Raw genomic sequence first — 13,187 nt, 5'->3', positions numbered from 1 at the left:
GAACTACGTTTTGCTCTGATTCTCAGGCCAGATGAGATACGTAGGCATAAGACGCGATGTCTTAGCGAGCACATATCCCCCAACCCATAGGTCAGCCGAGCTACGAAGACTCTGATTCTCATATTCAGATGAGATACGTATGCAGTGGATGCGACATCCGCGCGAGTCATTTTCATTTAACCCTTTTTTTTGGTAAACAGCACAAGATAAACCCACACCCTTTAGACAAGAACTACAAAAGTGGATCCCGTAGAGTACTACGGATGCGTAGGGGTGCTAATATCTTCCCTTCGCATAACCGACTCCCGAACCCAAGATTTGGTTGCGAGACCCCGTCTTGTCCTTTCCTTTTTCAGGTTTACTTCGAGCGTTTCCTTTCCCTCCCTTGGGATAAATAACGCACGGTTGCGACTCTTCTGTCATTTTCTTTCGCCGGTTGTTTTTTTTCGCACTGTATTTTTCAGGTTGCGACAGCTGGAGACTCTGCTGGGGAAAAAAAAAACGAAAAAAATATATATATATAATTTTTTTACAAAAAAAAAAAAAATTAAATAATTAATTAATTAAATAATTAAATAAATAAAATATAATAATAAATTTTGGACTTGGGTCTCTCTCATTTGAGCCCACAAAACCATGAAATTCAGTCTATAAATACCAAGTCTTCACTTGAGAGAACAAAGAACAAATGGGGATTTTGAAGAGAAGCAAAATACTCTGAGGTTTCCTTGGAACAAAGCCCTGAGGAAAAAGATAGTGAGAGAAGACCTAACGGAGTTCAGAGCAGCCTCCAAACCCCGAAGGGAACTCAACTACACAGAATCACCTCTGCCTCACATAAACCCTGAAGATTGTTTTGTAAACCTCACGGGTGCAACTCAATTTCAATCAAGCTCTCCAATCAGGTTTGCCTTTATTCCCATTACCTTTGCCCATGGGTTTAATATGTATATGAATGTATAAACAATGCCTTGAATGTTTAACTGTTTAATTTTTGAGTGTATGCCACAGGGTTTGAGGTTTCTGAAACCATACTGTTATTCATGAAAAAAATGCTCATGATGTTTCACTAACCCTTTCGTTGAATTTTTGTGAGGGCTCACATGACTTTTGCAGGGATAACTTGCGTGGTTTCCCACTTTATTTGTGGGATAACCCCTGGAGGTTCATTCCGATTACCTGTACTGACTCACTTTTCTTTGATGGCATTAGCTTGGAAGGATCTCAGGGTTTCCCATTCCTCTAATTGCTGTTACTTCGGATCTTTATCCGCGTGGTACTTTTACATTTTTCCCGCATTTTACTGCTTTCCTAGCTGGAAGACCTCGATAGGAGGCAACGTTTGAGCCCCTTGGTGGCATTTTACTTTGAGATACATGTTTTGTGTTTTGTATTCATATCCCTGCAGGTAGCGCGGTTCCTTCGTCAAGGACTGCCTTTTTTCCCTCGAGCATCCCAAACCCTAAAACCCAAAGCAACACGTTAACTTCTTCTACTACAGGCGAGTAAGTCTCCAAAGGTCGAGCATCCGGTAGATTGCGTAGTGACGTCGTTCGTCCAAAACCCAATCCATAACCCCGTAGTTAGCCGAACTACGTTTTGCTCTGATTCTCAGGCCAGATGAGATACGTAGGCATAAGACGCGATGTCTTAGCGAGCACATATCCCCCAACCCATAGGTCAGCCGAGCTACGAAGACTCTGATTCTCATATTCAGATGAGATACATATGCAGTGGATGCGACATCCGCGCGAGTCATTTTCATTTAACCCTTTTTTTTGGTAAACAGCACAAGATAAACCCACACCCTTTAGACAAGAACTACAAAAGTGGATCCCGTAGAGTACTACGGATGCGTAGGGGTGCTAATATCTTCCCTTCGCATAACCGACTCCCGAATCCAAGATTTGGTTGCGAGACCCCGTCTTGTCCTTTCCTTTTTCAGGTTCACTTCGAGCGTTTCCTTTCCCTCCCTTGGGATAAATAACGCATGGTTGCGACTCTTCTGTCATTTTCTTTCGCCGGTTGTTTTTTTTCGCACTGTATTTTTCAGGTTGCGACAGCTGGAGACTCTGCTGGGGAAAAAAAAAACGAAAAAAATATATATATATATATAATTTTTTACAAAAAAAAAAAAAATTTAAATAATTAATTAATTAAATAATTAAATAAATAAAATATAATAATAAATTTTGGACTTGGGTCTCTCTCATTTGAGCCCACAAAACCATGAAATTCAGTCTATAAATACCAAGGCTTCACTTGAGAGAACAAAGAACAAATGGGGATTTTGAAGAGAAGCAAAATACTCTGAGGTTTCCTTGGAACAAAGCCCTGAGGAAAAAGATAGTGAGAGAAGACCTAACGGAGTTCAGAGCAGCCTCCAAACCCCGAAGGGAACTCAACTACACAGAATCACCTCTGCCTCACATAAACCCTGAAGATTGTTTTGTAAACCTCACGGGTGCAACTCAATTTCAATCAAGCTCTCCAATCAGGTTTGCCTTTATTCCCATTACCTTTGCCCATGGGTTTAATATGTATATGAATGTATAAACAATGCCTTGAATGTTTAACTGTTTAATTTTTGAGTGTATGCCACAGGGTTTGAGGTTTCTGAAACCATACTGTTATTCATGAAAAAATGCTTATGATGTTTCACTAACCCTTTCGTTGAATTTTTGTGAGGGCTCACATGACTTTTGCAGGGATAACTTGCGTGGTTTCCCACTTTATTTGTGGGATAACCCCTGGAGGTTCATTCCGATTACCTGTACTGACTCACTTTTCTTTTATGGCATTAACTTGGAAGGAACTCAGGGTTTCCCATTCCTCTAATTGCTGTTACTTCGGATCTTTATCCGCGTGGTACTTTTACATTTTTCCCGCATTTTACTGCTTTCCTAGCTGGAAGACCTCGATAGGAGGCAACGTTTGAGCCCCTTGGTGGCATTTTACTTTGAGATACATGTTTTGTGTTTTGTATTCATATCGCAGGTAGCGCGGTTCCTTCGTCAAGGACTGCCTTTTTTCCCTCGAGCATCCCAAACCCTAAAACCCAAAGCAACACGTTAACTCCTTCTACTACAGGCGAGTAAGTCTCCAAAGGTCGAGCATCCGGTAGATTGCGTAGTTGACGTCGTTCGTCCAAAACCCAATCCATAACCCCGTAGTTAGCCGAACTACGTTTTGCTCTGATTCTCAGGCCAGATGAGATACGTAGGCATAAGACGCGATGTCTTAGCGAGCACATATCCCCCAACCCATAGGTCAGCCGAGCTACGAAGACTCTGATTCTCATATTCAGATGAGATACGTATGCAGTGGATGCGACATCCGCGCGAGTCATTTTCATTTAACCCTTTTTTTTGGTAAACAGCACAAGATAAACCCACACCCTTTAGACAAGAACTACAAAAGTGGATCCCGTAGAGTACTACGGATGCGTAGGGGTGCTAATATCTTCCCTTCGCATAACCGACTCCCGAACCCAAGATTTGGTTGCGAGACCCCGTCTTGTCCTTTCCTTTTTCAGGTTTACTTCGAGCGTTTCCTTTCCCTCCCTTGGGATAAATAACGCACGGTGGCGACTCTTCTGTCACTTTCTTTCGCCGGTTGTTTTTTTCCCACTGTATTTTTCAGGTTGCGACAGCTGGCGACTCTGCTGGGGAAAAAAAACGAAAAAAAAAAATAATTTTTTACAAAAAAAAAAAAAATTTAAATAATTAAATAAATAAAATATAATAATAAATTTTGGACTTGGGTCTCTCTCATTTGAGCCCACAAAACCATGAAATTCAGTCTATAAATACCAAGGCTTCACTTGAGAGAACAGAGAACAAATGGGGATTTTGAAGAGAAGCAAAATACTCTGAGGTTTCCTTGGAACAAAGCCCTGAGGAAAAAGATAGTGAGAGAAGACCTAACGGAGTTCAGAGCAGCCTCCAAACCCCGAAGGGAACTCAACTACACAGAATCACCTCTGCCTCACATAAACCCTGAAGATTGTTTTGTAAACCTCACGGGTGCAACTCAATTTCAATCAAGCTCTCCAATCAGGTTTGCCTTTATTCCCATTACCTTTGCCCATGGGTTTAATATGTATATGAATGTATAAACAATGCCTTGAATGTTTAACTGTTTAATTTTTGAGTGTATGCCACAGGGTTTGAGGTTTCTGAAACCATACTGTTATTCATGAAAAAAATGCTTATGATGTTTCACTAACCCTTTCGTTGAATTTTTGTGAGGGCTCACATGACTTTTGCAGGGATAACTTACGTGGTTTCCCACTTTATTTGTGGGATAACCCCTGGAGGTTCATTCCGATTACCTGTACTGACTCACTTTTCTTTGATGGCATTAGCTTGGAAGGATCTCAGGGTTTCCCAGTCCTCTAATTGCTGTTACTTCGGATCTTTATCCGCGTGGTACTTTTACATTTTTCCCGCATTTTACTGCTTTCCTAGCTGGAAGACCTCGATAGGAGGCAACGTTTGAGCCCCTTGGTGGCATTTTACTTTGAGATACATGTTTTGTGTTTTGTATTCATATCCCTGCAGGTAGCGCGGTTCCTTCGTCAAGGACTGCCTTTTTTCCCTCGAGCATCCCAAACCCTAAAACCCAAAGCAACACGTTAACTCCTTCTACTACAGGCGAGTAAGTCTCCAAAGGTCGAGCATCCGGTAGATTGCGTAGGGACGTCGTTCGTCCAAAACCCAATCCATAACCCCGTAGTTAGCCGAACTACGTTTTGCTCTGATTCTCAGGCCAGATGAGATACGTAGGCATAAGACGCGATGTCTTAGCGAGCACATATCCCCCAACCCATAGGTCAGCCGAGCTACGAAGACTCTGATTCTCATATTCAGATGAGATACGTATGCAGTGGATGCGACATCCGCGCGAGTCATTTTCATTTAACCCTTTTTTTTTGGTAAACAGCACAAGATAAACCCACACCCTTTAGACAAGAACTACAAAAGTGGATCCCGTAGAGTACTACGGATGCGTAGGGGTGCTAATATCTTCCCTTCGCATAACCGACTCCCGAACCCAAGATTTCGTTGCGAGACCCCGTCTTGTCCTTTCCTTTTTCAGGTTTACTTCGAGCGTTTCCTTTCCCTCCCTTGGGATAAATAACGCACGGTGGCGACTCTTCTTTCATTTTCTTTCGCCGGTTGTTTTTTTTCGCACTGTATTTTTCAGGTTGCGACAGCTGGCGACTATGCTGGGGAAAAAAAAACGACAAAAAAAAAAAACGAAAAAAAAAAATATATAATTTTTTACAAAAAAAAAAAAAAAAATTTAAATAATTAATTTAATTAATTAATTAATTAAATAATTAAATAAATAAAATATAATAATAAATTTTGGACTTGGGTCTCTCTCATTTGAGCCCACAAAACCATGAAATTCAGTCTATAAATACCAAGGCTTCACTTGAGAGAACAGAGAACAAATGGGGATTTTGAAGAGAAGCAAAATACTCTGAGGTTTCCTTGGAACAAAGCCCTGAGGAAAAAGATAGTGAGAGAAGACCTAACGGAGTTCAGAGCAGCCTCCAAACCCCGAAGAGAACTCAACTACACAGAATCACCTCTGCCTCACATAAACCCTGAAGATTGTTTTGTAAACCTCACGGGTGCAACTCAATTTCAATCAAGCTCTCCAATCAGGTTTGCCTTTATTCCCATTACCTTTGCCCATGGGTTTAATATGTATATGAATGTATAAACAATGCCTTGAATGTTTAACTGTTTAATTTTTGAGTGTATGCCACAGGGTTTGAGGTTTCTGAAACCATACTGTTATTCATGAAAAAAATGCTTATGATGTTTCACTAACCCTTTTGTTGAATTTTTGTGAGGGCTCACATGACTTTTGCAGGGATAACTTGCGTGGTTTCCCACTTTATTTGTGGGATAACCCCTAGAGGTTCATTCCGATTACCTGTACTGACTCACTTTTCTTTGATGGCATTAGCTTGGAAGGATCTCAGGGTTTCCCATTCCTCTAATTGTTGTTACTTCGGATCTTTATCCGCGTGGTACTTTTACATTTTTCCCGCATTTTATTGCTTTCCTAGCTGGAAGACCTCGATAGCAAGCAACGTTTGAGCCCCTTGGTGGCATTTTACTTTGAGATACATGTTTTGTGTTTTGTATTCATATCCCTGCAGGTAGCGCGGTTCCTTCGTCAAGGACTGCCTTTTTTCCCTCGAGCATCCCAAACCCTAAAACCCAAAGCAACACGTTAACTCCTTCTACTACAGGCGAGTAAGTCTCCAAAGGTCGAGCATCCGGTAGATTGCGTAGTGACGTCGTTCGTCCAAAACCCAATCCATAACCCCGTAGTTAGCCGAACTACGTTTTGCTCTGATTCTCAGGCCAGATGAGATACGTAGGCATAAGACGCGATGTCTTAGCGAGCACACATCCCCCAACCCATAGGTCAGCCGAGCTACGAAGACTCTGATTCTCATATTCAGATGAGATACGTATGCAATGGATGCGACATCTGTAACACCCTTCTAAAATACCCCAAATATTTAATTAAAATAACAATATGTCAATCAGAGTAATATGCAATCAAGGGTGTAGTCCACACACAACCTCATAGTACCGATTCTTGATCGTCACTTTGTTCAGTTGCCTGTAGTCCACACACAACCTCATAGTACCTTCTTTCTTCTTAACCAATAACACTGGTGCACCCCACGGTGACACACTCGGACGAATAAACTTCTTATCCAACAGATCTTCCAACTGACTCTTCAATTCAGTTAACTCAACAGCAGACATACGGTACGGAGCCATCGATATCGGTCTAGTACCAGGTACCAAATCAATCGAGAACTCAACTTCACGCTCTGGCGGCAATTCATTCACTCCTCCCGGAAACACATCAGGGAAATCACACACCACAGCCAGATCACAAATCACCAGTTTATCTTTAGCCTCCAAAGTCGCTAACAGCATAAACAACTCTGCCCCATCTGCTACTTCCTCATTCACCTGCCTCGCTGATAGAAACAAATCCTTTCCTTCCTCAACCTCAGGAAATATCACAGTCTTATCAAAACAATTGATGGAAACCCGTTAAACACCAACCAGTTCATACCCAAGATAACGTCAATCTGCACTAGTGGAAGACACACAAGGTCTATCCCAAAATCTCTACCAAAAATACTCAAAGGACAACTCAAGCAAACTGAAGTAGTAGTCACTGAACCCTTTGCAGGAGTATCAATCACCATACTACCATACATCTCAGATATCTCTAACTTAAGTTTCACAGCACAATCCAAAGATATAAAGGAATGAGTAGCACCGGTGTCAATAATAGCTACAAGAGGAAAACCATTTATATAACACGTACCTCTGATCAAGCGATCATCTGCAGAAGTCTCAGAACCCGATATGAGATACGTAGGCATAAGACGCGATGTCTTAGCGAGCACATATCCCCCAACCCATAGGTCAGCCGAGCTACGAAGACTCTGATTCTCATATTCAGATGAGATACGTATGCAGTGGATGCGACATCCGCGCGAGTCATTTTCATTTAACCCTTTTTTTTTGGTAAACAGCACAAGATAAACCCACACCCTTTAGACAAGAACTACAAAAGTGGATCCCGTAGAGTACTACGGATGCGTAGGGGTGCTAATATCTTCCCTTCGCATAACCGACTCCCGAACCCAAGATTTGGTTGCGAGACCCCGTCTTGTCCTTTCCTTTTTCAGGTTTACTTCGAGCGTTTCCTTTCCCTCCCTTGGGATAAATAACGCACGGTTGCGACTCTTCTGTCATTTTCTTTCGCCGGTTGTTTTTTTTCGCACTGTATTTTTCAGGTTGCGACAGCTGGAGACTCTGCTGAGGAAAAAAAAACGAAAAAATATATATATATATATAATTTTTTACAAAAAAAAAAAAATTAAATAATTAATTAATTAAATAATTAAATAAATAAAATATAATAATAAATTTTGGACTTGGGTCTCTCTCATTTGAGCCCACAAAACCATGAAATTCAGTCTATAAATACCAAGGCTTCACTTGAGAGAACAAAGAACAAATGGGGATTTTGAAGAGAAGCAAAATACTCTGAGGTTTCCTTGGAACAAAGCCCTGAGGAAAAAGATAGTGAGAGAAGACCTAACGGAGTTCAGAGCAGCCTCCAAACCCCGAAGAGAACTCAACTACACAGAATCACCTCTGCCTCACATAAACCCTGAAGATTGTTTTGTAAACCTCACGGGTGCAACTCAATTTCAATCAAGCTCTCCAATCAGGTTTGCCTTTATTCCCATTACCTTTGCCCATGGGTTTAATATGTATATGAATGTATAAACAATGCCTTGAATGTTTAACTGTTTAATTTTTGAGTGTATGCCACAGGGTTTGAGGTTTCTGAAACCATACTGTTATTCATGAAAAAAATGCTTATGATGTTTCACTAACCCTTTGATTGAATTTTTGTGAGGGCTCACATGACTTTTGCAGGGATAACTTGCGTGGTTTCCCACTTTATTTGTGGGATAACCCCTAGAGGTTCATTCCGATTACCTGTACTGACTCACTTTTCTTTGATGGCATTAGCTTGGAAGGATCTCAGGGTTTCCCATTCCTCTAATTGCTGTTACTTCGGATCTTTATCCGCGTGGTACTTTTACATTTTTCCCGCATTTTACTGCTTTCCTAGCTGGAAGACCTCGATAGGAGGCAACGTTTGAGCCCCTTGGTGGCATTTTACTTTGAGATACATGTTTTGTGTTTTGTATTCATATCCCTGCAGGTAGCGCGGTTCCTTCGTCAAGGACTGCCTTTTTTCCCTCGAGCATCCCAAACCCTAAAACCCAAAGCAACACGTTAACTCCTTCTACTACAGGCGAGTAAGTCTCCAAAGGTCGAGCATCCGGTAGATTGCGTAGTGACGTCGTTCGTCCAAAACCCAATCCATAACCCCGTAGTTAGCCGAACTACGTTTTGCTCTTATTCTCAGGCCAGATGAGATACGTAGGCATAAGACGCGATGTCTTAGCGAGCACATATCCCCCAACCCATAGGTCAGCCGAGCTACGAAGACTCTGATTCTCATATTCAGATGAGATACGTATGCAGTGGATGCGACATCCGCGCGAGTCATTTTCATTTAACCCTTTTTTTTTGGTAAACAGCACAAGATAAACCCACACCCTTTAGACAAGAACTACAAAAGTGGATCCCGTAGAGTACTACGGATGCATAGGGGTTCTAATATCTTCCCTTCGCATAACCGACTCCCGAACCCAAGATTTGGTTGCGAGACCCCGTCTTGTCCTTTCCTTTTTCAGGTTTACTTCGAGCGTTTCCTTTCCCTCCCTTGGGATAAATAACGCACGGTGGCGACTCTTCTGTCATTTTCTTTCGCCGGTTGTTTTTTTTCGCACTGTATTTTTCAGGTTGCGACAGCTGGCGACTCTGCTGGGAAAAAAAAACGAAAAAAAAAAACGAAAAAAAGAAAATATATAATTTTTTACAAAAAAAAAAAAAAATTAAATAATTAATTAATTAATTAATTAATTAAATAATTAAATAAATAAAAATATAATAATAAATTTTGGACTTGGGTCTCTCTCATTTGAGCCCACAAAACCATGAAATTCAGTCTATAAATACCAAGGCTTCACTTGAGAGAACAGAGAACAAATGGGGATTTTGAAGAGAAGCAAAATACTCTGAGGTTTCCTTGGAACAAAGCCCTGAGGAAAAAGATAGTGAGAGAAGACCTAACGGAGTTCAGAGCAGCCTCCAAACCCCGAAGAGAACTCAACTACACAGAATCACCTCTGCCTCACATAAACCCTGAAGATTGTTTTGTAAACCTCACGGGTGCAACTCAATTTCAATCAAGCTCTCCAATCAGGTTTGCCTTTATTCCCATTACCTTTGCCCATGGGTTTAATATGTATATGAATGTATAAACAATGCCTTGAATGTTTAACTGTTTAATTTTTGAGTGTATGCCACAGGGTTTGAGGTTTCTGAAACCATACTGTTATTCATGAAAAAAATGCTTATGATGTTTCACTAACCCTTTGATTGAATTTTTGTGAGGGCTCACATGACTTTTGCAGGGATAACTTGCGTGGTTTCCCACTTTATTTGTGGGATAACCCCTAGAGGTTCATTCCGATTACCTGTACTGACTCACTTTTCTTTGATGGCATTAGCTTGGAAGGATCTCAGGGTTTCCCATTCCTCTAATTGCTGTTACTTCGGATCTTTATCCGCGTGGTACTTTTACATTTTCCCGCATTTTACTGCTTTCCTAGCTGGAAGACCTCGATAGGAGGCAACGTTTGAGCCCCTTGGTGGCATTTTACTTTGAGATACATGTTTTGTGTTTTGTATTCATATCCCTGCAGGTAGCGCGGTTCCTTCGTCAAGGACTGCCTTTTTTCCCTCGAGCATCCCAAACCCTAAAACCCAAAGCAACACGTTAACTCCTTCTACTACAGGCGAGTAAGTCTCCAAAGGTCGAGCATCCGGTAGATTGCGTAGTGACGTCGTTCGTCCAAAACCCAATCCATAACCCCGTAGTTAGCCGAACTACGTTTTGCTCTTATTCTCAGGCCAGATGAGATACGTAGGCATAAGACGCGATGTCTTAGCGAGCACATATCCCCCAACCCATAGGTCAGCCGAGCTACGAAGACTCTGATTCTCATATTCAGATGAGATACGTATGCAGTGGATGCGACATCCGCGCGAGTCATTTTCATTTAACCCTTTTTTTTTGGTAAACAGCACAAGATAAACCCACACCCTTTAGACAAGAACTACAAAAGTGGATCCCGTAGAGTACTACGGATGCATAGGGGTTCTAATATCTTCCCTTCGCATAACCGACTCCCGAACCCAAGATTTGGTTGCGAGACCCCGTCTTGTCCTTTCCTTTTTCAGGTTTACTTCGAGCGTTTCCTTTCCCTCCCTTGGGATAAATAACGCACGGTGGCGACTCTTCTGTCATTTTCTTTCGCCGTTGTTTTTTTTTTTCGCACTGTATTTTTCAGGTTGCGACAGCTGGCGACTCTGCTGGGAAAAAAAAAACGAAAAAAAAAAAACGAAAAAAAAAATATATAATTTTTTTACAAAAAAAAAAAAATTAAATAATTAATTAATTAATTAATTAATTAAATAATTAAATAAATAAAATATAATAATAAATTTTGGACTTGGGTCTCTCTCATTTGAGCCCACAAAACCATGAAATTCAGTCTATAAATACCAAGGCTTCACTTGAGAGAACAGAGAACAAATGGGGATTTTGAAGAGAAGCAAAATACTCTGAGGTTTCCTTGGAACAAAGCCCTGAGGAAAAAGATAGTGAGAGAAGACCTAACGGAGTTCAGAGCAGCCTCCAAACCCCGAAGAGAACTCAACTACACAGAATCACCTCTGCCTCACATAAACCCTGAAGATTGTTTTGTAAACCTCACGGGTGCAACTCAATTTCAATCAAGCTCTCCAATCAGGTTTGCCTTTATTCCCATTACCTTTGCCCATGGGTTTAATATGTATATGAATGTATAAACAATGCCTTGAATGTTTAACTGTTTAATTTTTGAGTGTATGCCACAGGGTTTGAGGTTTCTGAAACCATACTGTTATTCATGAAAAAAATGCTTATGATGTTTCACCAACCCTTTTGTTGAATTTTTGTGAGGGCTCACATGACTTTTGCAGGGATAACTTGCGTGGTTTCCCACTTTATTTGTGGGATAACCCCTAGAGGTTCATTGCGATTACCTGTACTGACTCACTTTTCTTTGATGGCATTAGCTTGGAAGGATCTCAGGGTTTCCCATTCCTCTAATTGTTGTTACTTCGGATCTTTATCCGCGTGGTACTTTTACATTTTTCCCGCATTTTACTGCTTTCCTAGCTGGAAGACCTCGATAGGAGGCAACGTTTGAGCCCCTTGGTGGCATTTTACTTTGAGATACATGTTTTGTGTTTTGTATTCATATCCCTGCAGGTAGCGCGGTTTCTTCGTCAAGGACTGCCTTTTTTCCCTCGAGCATCCCAAACCCTAAAACCCAAAGCAACACGTTAACTCCTTCTACTACAGACGAGTAAGTCTCCAAAGGTCGAGCATCCGGTGGATTGCGTAGTGACGTCGTTCGTCCAAAACCCAATCCATAACCCCGTAGTTAGCCGAACTACGTTTTGCTCTGATTCTCAGGCCAGATGAGATACGTAGGCATAAGACGCGATGTCTTAGCGAGCACACATCCCCCAACCCATAGGTCAGCCGAGCTACGAAGACTCTGATTCTCATATTCAGATGAGATACGTATGCAGTGGATGCGACATCCGCGCGAGTCATTTTCATTTAACCCTTTTTTTTTGGTAAACAGCACAAGATAAACCCACACCCTTTAGACAAGAACTACAAAAGTGGATCCCGTAGAGTACTACGGATGCGTAGGGGTGCTAATATCTTCCCTTCGCATAACCGACTCTCGAACCCAAGATTTGGTTGCGAGACCCCGTCTTGTCCTTTCCTTTTTCAGGTTTACTTCGAGCGTTTCCTTTCCCTCCCTTGGGATAAATAACGCACGGTGGCGACTCTTCTGTCATTTTCTTTCGCCGGTTGTTTTTTTTCGCACTGTATTTTTCAGGTTGCGACAGCTGGCGACTCTGCTGGGAAAAAAAAAACGAAAAAAAAAAAATAATTTTTTACAAAAAAAAAAGAAAAAGAAATTTAATTAATTAATTAAATAATTAAATAATTAAATAAATAAAATATAATAAAAAATTTTGGACTTGGGTCTCTCTCATTTGAGCCCACAAAACCATGAAATTCAGTCTATAAATACCAAGGCTTCACTTGAGAGAACAGAGAACAAAGGGGGATTTTGAAGAGAAGCAAAATACTCTGAGGTTTCCTTGGAACAAAGCCCTGAGGAAAAAGATAGTGAGAGAAGACCTAATGGAGTTCAGAGCAGCCTCCAAACCCCGAAGGGAACTCAACTACACAGAATCACCTCTGTCTCACATAAACCCTGAAGATTGTTTTGTAAACCTCACGGGTGCAACTCAATTTCAATCAAGCTCTCCAATCAGGTTTGCCATTATTCCCATTACCTTTGCCCATGGGTTTAATATGTATATGAATGTATAAACAATGCCTTGAAT

This window comes from Lathyrus oleraceus, chromosome 3 (genome assembly GCF_024323335.1).
Source record: "Lathyrus oleraceus cultivar Zhongwan6 chromosome 3, CAAS_Psat_ZW6_1.0, whole genome shotgun sequence".
Taxonomy (NCBI): Eukaryota; Viridiplantae; Streptophyta; class Magnoliopsida; order Fabales; family Fabaceae; genus Lathyrus; species Lathyrus oleraceus.
This window is presented reverse-complemented; position numbering follows the sequence as displayed.